The sequence below is a fragment of the Chelonia mydas genome, chromosome 8, assembly GCF_015237465.2.
Source record: "Chelonia mydas isolate rCheMyd1 chromosome 8, rCheMyd1.pri.v2, whole genome shotgun sequence".
NCBI lineage: Eukaryota > Metazoa > Chordata > Testudines > Cheloniidae > Chelonia > Chelonia mydas.
In genome coordinates this window covers 60296975-60306539 of record NC_057854.1, presented here as the reverse complement: position 1 = coordinate 60306539, position 9565 = coordinate 60296975, and the positions used below count along the sequence as shown (strand labels likewise).

General features: G+C 40.2%; 1 long non-coding RNA gene across 1 annotated transcript; it reads left to right on the top strand.

Annotated features, from left to right (window-relative positions):
• Window positions 1-209: 209 nt before the first annotated feature.
• LOC122461528 lies at window positions 210-5784 on the top strand. The gene is made up of 3 exons (XR_006283470.1): window positions 210-279; window positions 2835-2957; window positions 5325-5784. It is a non-coding gene; the product is annotated as an uncharacterized LOC122461528 (long non-coding RNA).
• Window positions 5785-9565: the final 3781 nt, after the last annotated feature.

Genomic DNA, 9565 nt, shown 5'->3' with positions numbered 1-9565 from the left:
AGGAGTAGAAAGCAGATCTACTGGCCACTGGATTAGCAGTTTTCTGTTCCTTGACTGACCAGAGCAGGGGCTGCTCCAGGCTAATGAGAATACCCGACTCCAATTAACCTGCAAAGAGTCAGGTGAGACCATTAAGCTAATGTGACCACCTGACTCTAATTAAGGCCCTTCTGATACTATAAAAGGGCTCACTCCAGTCAGGCTGAGGAGAGGAAAGGAAGTGCAGGTGAAGGGCTGGTTAATGAAGACACCCTTAAGCCATTGGTAAAGGAACCCAAGGTAAGGGGGAAGAAGAGAAGTGGGAGAGCTATGGGGAAGTGGCTCAGGGCAATGTAGCAACTCTGGCAGTGAAAGGTCAGCTGCTACCATTAGGGTCCCTGGGCTGGAACCCAAGGTAGAGGTTGGGCCCAGGTTCCCCCCACCCTGCCACTACAGAAACCCCTCCTGGGAGGGGAAGACAGGCCCCTGTCAGGACAGGAGGCTAAACTGTTTGGGTATAAGCCCATAGGGACAACAGACTGTAGGAGTTCTCTCACCAACCTCTTTGCTGGCTTAAGATGAAAAGGGCTCAGTAGACTGTAACCCTGGCCCTAGAGAGAGAAGGGCTATGTGGAGGGTCACAGTGAGCCTCTGAGGCTAGCATAAACTGCCTAGAAGTGTGGGACCCATGGGGACAAGGTCAGAGTTCTACCACAAAATATATATTCATTCATGTTGTCCCTGGACTTTCTGGCTTCAGAAAAATCATGTGGAGAAAGGCTAGTTTCTCTGGCTGTAATCCAGCAAACTACTTATGCCTGTGTGTAACAATGAATGAATGAGTAGTCCCAATAGAACATGAGGCTTAAGTTTTTAGAAAAGAGTAAATGCATTCATGTGTGCACAAATATAAATGACTAATTTGTATATGTAATATCATTTCATGTGTAAATACAGTATTTGCCCACACAAATTACCTGCTGGATGTGTAACTGATCACTTGTGTATGCAAATACCATGACCGCATGTGTGCAACTGAAATGACTGCATGCAAATAAGGCATGAATATCTACACGTACTCCTCTGAAAACATGGCCCTTCTGGTGGCTGGGTTTCTGCAAGTTTCCAAAATGTTTGGTAGTTATCCATATCTCTTGTGGTCTGTACCAATTAGGCTAGTCTAATGAGATTACTAGCCAATCTTGCAGTGTTTCAGGGTATTCAGCCCTTCTGGTCCCAGTACCCACAAAATAATTTTCACCCATGTTTGACCCCATTACAGATGATTTCAGTCTGTGGGGAAAAAGGGGGGGGAAAAAAAGCCTGCCTCCAGGACATCCTACTCCTGCCTGATACTATTGACACAGATAAAGACGATTGTTTTTGCACCTACTTTAACCATTTTATGAAAGCTCCTGAAAGTCTTTCCTAAATCCAGCTAAATGGAAAACCTTCCACTTCAACTGCTCATTCATCTAGATGAAATTCTGCCTGCTACATGATTGAATGTATTCTCGATCAAAAAGTAGCAATCACCAAATACATCAATGGACAATGACATCGGGGAGGGCATTGTTCTTCATTCTGCCTGATGGACCATGGAGAAACTCCTCTTTTATATCTGATTGCCACTAAAGGAATCAGTGCTAAAAAAGCATCCCTCTGTTTTTTTTAAAAAACACTTTCTCAAAATGATTGAAAACTCAGACTTCAGCCAGGCCCTGCCTTACAAGAGAATTAATTTCAAAGTTTCCTTTACTCATATTGTGCTGTGGTTTCTTAATTCTGGGCCTGATCTGTATTCATATTGTGAGGCCTGTCTTCAGTGAGAGATTGCTCTATCAGAAGAGCACAGGATGAAGCCTCAAATACTTTTACTAGTGTGAGGGCTTCCTGGACAAGTCCAGAAAGTATAAATATGTTTTTGGATCCAATCTTTTGGCAGCATCTAAAACTTTGGATAGTTGCCTATTACTAAAACTACTGGGGCTCTGTGTTTCAGGCTCTCCAAATTATGACCCACCAGTCCAGTCTAAATGGTTATAGTAGGTAGAAGGGAATTAGACGGATACCAATACATGATGCTCACGTACCTCTCAAAAGTCCCTGTCCCTCATTTTAGCCTCATTACCTAAATTCTACACAAATTTGAGAGCTCCTCACTTTCACTGTTATAATAATTTACATCAGAAATAAAGATTAAATGAACTGAAATTGGAGAGTAATTTATGCCAAAGGCAGGGACACACACCTCTGGTATTTTAACTTCCTTGCACACATCACTTCTGTGCCCCCCTCATTTTGGGTCTTTAATCTACATTGCATCCCAAAACGAGGCTTGGCATGTTGAGAGGTCTGAGGACACATCTGAGATTAGAATTTTATACTCCTGACCCTATTGAGTAATTTTCCTGCACAGTACTTCAGGTAGGCAGTGAAACTGGAGTAATTCCTATTATCCAATCCTCAAAGGGTATGTCCTGGATACAGTTATGTATCCAAAATGGTTGGGGTTTTAATGGAGATATACCAGTTGAGGATCTATCCCTTGACAGACAGGACAATAAACCTAAAAATATTAAACTTTTATCTTGATTCCCCCATACTTTCCTAACCACAATGGTGTACCTCAAAATCTCCACCAAGTTGATATGAAAGCACTGTTGCATTAGCAACTCTTGTATTTAGCAGTGATTCTAAAAGTAATGAAAAAAGACTATACCTGGCCACTGACATTACTTTAGCATTTTCAAGATTTATAAATTGGAATTCAAGCTAGTTTATCTCCAGTGCAATAATATCATGTTATATATAAATAACAATAAAAAGCAGTGTTGCTCCTTTTGCTTCTGCAGCTACCTCTTTGGCTGAATAACTTGCTTCACATGAATTATGCAGCTCTCATTGGTCTATGGAAGGAGGCAATAGCTACCAAAGGATTATTGCTTCTGGAGCCACAGGCAAAACACATTTTTAAGGTATTTTTCTTCTTTGATGGGGGCATGCAGAGGGGAAGCACATTTTTAACACCCAACCATTGCAAACTCAATCGTAACTCATGGTCTTTTTATTTCCTAAAATGCATTTTAAAAAGAAAATAGAAACTGGAAATCGAACTATTTACAGTGGCACAAATAAAAAAGTGAGGAACAGAAAGAGGGGAAGAGGAAGATAGAGAACAGATGAAAGGTGAAGAAGAAATAGTAACTGCTGCAGACCCTCCACTGGTGTTAGTCTGTGCAGCTCCAATGAACAATGGAGCTACTCCCACTGGCTGTAGCTGAGGTTCTGGCCCTCCTTTTTTATTTTACTAGATTTCCCCCCGACCCCCAGTCCTAACTCACCTTAGGTCAAGTAACTGACAAGTTCTGCAGAAAGCTCAAAGCTTGGCTATGGTGCAAACTCTGTCTGGCCCACAGATGACACAGCTTGTGGCTACTGCTTTGCTTGGCAAAATGTTTTAAGGAATAACCTACAGAACTACTCAATGGAAAAACTTAATACACTTAAGTCCTATACATGCTGCTGACAGATTTCCTATATTGTGTATGAAGTATACTAATATATGTATAAATATTGCACTACTTTACCTTAAGAGACCGTAATTGATCAAATGCAAATAAATTTAGTCATTTTCATGGCCTTTCTGGTCAGAGTTATCCTCAAACATAAATTAGAGTGGCAGATATACTGCCAGATTCGTCTTTTAAATTATGCAGTGCTTAGCACAAGCTGTACTGCTGGGCCCCTGCATACACAGAATATTTACCTAAGGAAACCCCCAAACAAACTTATAACTAACCCTAACCCTGCAACCTCTCTACCCCCCCTTCCCCCCCCACACACAAAATGTTTAAAGAATAGGAGGACTTGTGGCACCTTAGACTAACCAATTTATTTGACCATAAGCTTTCATGAGCTACAGCTCACTTCATCAGAGCTCACGAAAGCTTATGCTCAAATAAATTGGTTAGTCAAAGGTGCCACAAGTCCTCCTCTTTTTGCAGATACAGACTAACACAGCTGCTACTCTGAAACCTGACAAAATGTTTAGTAGACTTAATTTATTTTTTTATTCTTCCCTGTGGGGTGTATGAAAATTATCTTAAGTGCACAGTAAAAATAAAATTAGCACAGAGTCTTCTTTTCCTGCTTCCCTTCTTTTCAAGTACTTCACATTCTCTCTTCTCCCTCCTCTCTCCCACACCTCCCATAGCTAAGATTCCCCAGCAACCATGGGCAGTTTGCTATTTAATGGCCAAATTCTGCTCTCAAAGTCATGTATGCAATTTTCACTAATCTTAACGACAGCTATACACATGCATCTGAGAACAAAATGTGGCCATAAGCTGATCAGGAGAAAGTGTTCACAACTTCCAGAGACAGTCACTTTTGTTATTTAATAAATTACAGTGACTATTTCAGTATTTATATTTTTTTTAAAGTTCCTGTTTGTTCACCTGCACCATAGACATGAGACATAATTCAGCATCAAAGAAAAACAGAACTGCAGAATCATTAGCCTATGCCCATGTACAGTTCTAAAATACACTACAGAATTGTGAAGCAGTGGGCCAAAAGACTAACGTTTTCCTATAGGCACTCATGAGTCCCTACTTGCTCACATTAGTAAACAGTGACTATGACTCCAGTGGGACTACTTATGTGAGTAAATCCCACTTATATGATAAAGGAGTTCACAATCAAACCAATAGTGTTTTGAGCCATCGATGCAACCTACCACAAATAATAGGAAAGTGCTTCATACAAACACAGCCTGATTCTGATCTTGGTCATACCAGGCTAAATCTGGAATAATCCCACCCCCATAAGTGAGAGAAACCTCAGTCTTATTTAAATACATCTCTCCTCTGAAGGGGATAGATTATCATTTTCTTCCCTCCCTTGTAGTTTTCCTGCTGCAAAAACGAAGATCATTCTTGTGAAAGGGATATATGAAGCGTCCCAAACCACTATCTAAACCAGAGGTAGTCAACAGGCAATAGGCATGAGCCAACTCCAGACTGCCAAATGCTTTTGATCGGACCCCTAAATCATTTGATTTACTTGGTGGTGGTTTTTTTTTTCCCCCCTCTGGAGTCTGGATCTTGACTATACCTTACCCAAGAAATTTGGGCCATGACAAAAAAATACACTATCCCTGATCTAAACCTTCAGAAGATAAATCTATTCTTATGAAAAAATATTATAACATTAGCAAGTGCTAACTAGGGTTAAGGGTAAAAAAGGTTAAAAATAAAAATGGCAACCAAAATGAAAGGACTCATGAAAATTTGATGAGCCCTTAGGAGATTGTTTTGTTATGCAGAGTCATTTAATTACAGGAACTATAGTGTGTCCTGGGAATCTGGGGCAACAAAACCAGAAGAGTATACAGAAGACATTTCAAATAACCAAAGGCTCAGCCCTACATTCTGAGTACCCAGAACTCTCGTTTAAGTCAATAAATGAAGAATTAGACCCAAAGGAGGAAAAAAGCATGGAAAAGAAGAACAGAAAAGATAACCTCTGGTAATTCATCCTCTGTGATAAGAAAAAGCTCCAATTACAATCATAAAAGCCTTAATTATAGAAAAATCATTTATTATTTTGTAAATCAGTGATCTGATGGGTTAAACTATCCAGCCACTGCACTCCATCTTACTTGCCTATTTATAATGCTGTTTAAATATGTACTCAGTAATTTTGCCTGGTGTTATATTGTTGCTTGCATTTGAGACAATCAATCAAAAATACAATAAAAAGTCTGAAAGGGCAAGAAATAACCTTTCATGACAACATCTTGGCTATATTTGATTTGTTTCCTGAAATTGAGGTCCTAAGTGACAATTCTGTTCTTGACCTTGTATTCATTCCAGGTTTTATGTCTGCTCTTGTAATGAGTTGCCATGCCTTGGTTTTGGTCTCCCATATTGTGTGGCATGTCATTATCTTTCTAGAAATTTTTTTTCTTTTTTATGATGCACTATGACTTATTCCTCTAATTCAGTCTGTTTATCTGTTGCCAATCACTTTTTTCCCCAGGTATGTTCACTTTACACCACCACTTTCTGCTAACAAGGTGAAATGACAGCTGAAGTTTTTTTCTTTCTTGATATGAACTTGTAGGAAATAGAGTTCATTTATAGAATAGACAGACCACATGGATATGAAAATATTACTAAACTGCAAGGGAGGTCAAAAATGTGACATTTCACATATTTTAGGCTTGAAAAATAAATGTAAAAATGAGCCTATGCCAGCACAAAATATGACACATCCCAAGCGAAAGATGTAGTCTTTGAAACTGGGATTTGAAATTTTAAGTGACTCATTTCCTGAATTACATTCAAACACCGTTATCTTATATACTTATAGATATTTAGGGGGTATTTAGGGATACATATCAAGCAGACAATTTACTGAACCTTATGTACAGAAAGTTTAGTATTTTAGCAGTAAAGATGAATGTCTGTGCTGCATGAAGACTTCCCATTAAAATTACAGTGAATTTTTCTTAACAGCTGAAGATAGAATATAGTCCTTATTTGTTAAGAAGTATTCAAATAAAGTGGTAGCATGTGACAGGTGCACCATGGTCAAGAGATGAGGATAAAAAAATACCCCTGTAATAACACAGTTAATGTTGATTTGGGTTAAAATTTCAACTGGATTTAACAGTTAGCTCTTACCATGAACTAGGGTATGACAGCAAGAAACTTATGCATCACTGCAATATGGACAAGATCATGACCAGCCCTAACAAAGCCATGCAGAAGCATAAGGGGAAGTGAAGAAACACACACACAGAGCCACTCATATGGCCTCCCTGGACCTTCAAGCGCAGTGGAGAGGAGAGGGCATGACTCAGACCAAAACTTCCTCCCCACAACAGATAGACTTAATGATAAACAGTTAACTCATCTTCTCTTCATTGATGACACTGTAATACTGGCAAAAGATACCGCAGAACTGGAGAACAAATTGCAGCAACTGCAACCACTTTTGCATTATATTGGGTTGGAAGTGAACATGTCAAAGACAAAGTGGATGCAGAATGAGCATTTTGCAGAAGAAATCATCACTGTAAACAGGAAAGAAATCAAGGAGGTCAACAAATATATTTACCTGGGTCAGCAGCTGAGCAGACACAACTCACGTGAAGGGGAATGTAGTAGGAGAAAGGCGGGGTGGGGACGTTTCAACAAAATAAAGACAGCTCTAACGGATGATGAACTGCCCACGAAGAAAAGGAAAGAACTGTTTAACTCCACTGTTCTGCCAGCAATGATATACGGAGAGGAAAGCTGGTCAACGACGAAAGTGGAGGAAGAGAAATTCACTGCCACGCATAGAGCAACGGAAAGGCGAATGTGTAAGATCACTCCATGATCATATACCAAATCCAGAGATCAGAAGTGACCAATATAGTGCAGGCCACATACGGCGCAAAGCGAAGATGGGTGTGTTGTGTAGTCCGCAGGCAAGACCGTAGGTGGACAATCAGCATCAGTGGCTGGATCCCTAGAGACCACAAGCAACCGCTGGACAGATCAAAAACGCACTGGGCTGATCCATGATGAAACGCTTTGGCCAGAAATGGAAGGCACGTGCTCGCAACAAAATAGAATGGTGTGGCGTCAACTTGCATTTCTTGGAGGGATGGACGAGGACAAGACAGACAAGGAAGGGACAAAGAGGCAGCTGGAAACAAGTAGACCCTTGGCTCTGCCCTCCAAACATGTTGGCCAACAGAGCTGAGCCAGGGTGGGATGTCATCTGCTAAATAGACCTTGTCAAGTGGAGAGCACAGATACTTCCCTCCGGGAACCAGGGTTGAGCAGAAAGGAACTGTGATGCCCTTCCCTGAGCTTCCTCTTTGGGATATAATTGTGCCACCCCAAAGCATCTCAGGACATGGGCCAAGGGTCTGTCTAGACCTATGTTAGACAACATAGGGATGTGAGGATGTGCTCTTTCCTCAGGCATGAAAGAGTCCAGTTAGAACAGGAGGGGTCAAAATTCTTGCCATCTGGAAGGGAGGGAAGTGCAACCTCCAGCAGTGAACTGCAAAAGGGCTGCCTTGCAGCTGGTGGTCTCTCCCACATGTAAAGAGCCAATTATTAGAGAAGAGCATTCTGTGAAAGGCGGCTATGACAAAGTAAATACAAACTAGAGGGTTTAATAGTGACCAGTCAGTTAAACAGAAGGCAGCTTTAGTTAATGTTCATGAAAGGAGCTAAATCCCCATTCCTCTCACAGCCAGAGAGATTTGGGTATAAGACACCCTGAGGATCTCATTGCCAGTGCTTTTTTTTTTTTTAAATGTATTCTGTCTTCTGTTGTGGCCTGCTTTGGTATTAAAAATCTAGAGTTTAAGGGATCCACTGCCTATGTTCCAAATCCACAGATCCTCACTAGGGGTATTTTTCATTCTCATTGATTGTGTCATAGCTCTAATATACTTATGGAATGTGTATATACAGATATATTATACATAGGATATGTTGTGTAAAAATTTCAAACAAAACCAACCATGGTCCTGATCTCGTAGACACACACTCTCTCACACACGGAATCCCATTGACTTGAACAGCATTTTAAAGTAGCAGGGCAAAATTCAATCTAGGAGTAAATTGGTGCAGTTTCACTAAAGTCAGCCCAGTTGTATTTGCTTGTACCTGGAATGAATTTTGCCCAGCTGTTCCAATGGCTCATATAAGGTCTGTTACATGTATACTTATATATTTAGTGGTATCCTGTGCTCACGTGAGTAAAGATTATTCTTGAGAGTAAAGGTTTGCAGGATCAGGCCTGAGTATGTAATGATGCAGTTTATTGGCCAAATTCCTTGCACAGAGAAGTAACATGCAACTCCAGTGGGAGGCCCAAACTGCAAACCCTTAACTGCCTGAAGCAAATGGTGCTATTCATATAAGTAAAGGTTTTGGGGGGTCAACCAGGAGGCAGTGGAAATGGCACTTCTGTATCAGAAGGCAGAATTTAGCACTTTAGTTATTTTATTTTGATAGATTGCAATTGCTGTAGATGGATTTATTAAAGAATTTGATGGTAGAGCAATGTTCATTTTCAATGGGAAAATTTTGAAAGGATCCAAAGAATGCAAGCAAGTAAAAATGAGTTATAGTCATTGCAAATATGAGAAACATAATGGGCCAGAGCCTCTGCTGCTGTAAAGTGGCATAGCTCCATTGGCTTCAATGCAGTTGTTCCAATTTACACCAGTCAAGGATCTGGCTCTTCATCACCTGATTTTGTACATCCTCGTTTAACACAAATTTAGAAGAATTATTTAAAACAAAGCAGGGATGTTTTCTGAATTATAGAACAATTTGGCTGAGTTATAGCTGAAACACTGGCACCACAGCTAAGCTATTTTTTTTCTCGAAGGTTTTCAAATCATCATCTTAAATAAGGACTATATTACCTCCAACTGTGCTAATTTAATGGATAATTTAATCTTAAATATGCAAAGTACTGCAGTGCTACAGATCAAAAAAATCCCCAAAGACTCAGGTATTTTTTAAAACAGATTCAAAGATTCCAAGGCCAGAATGGATCATTG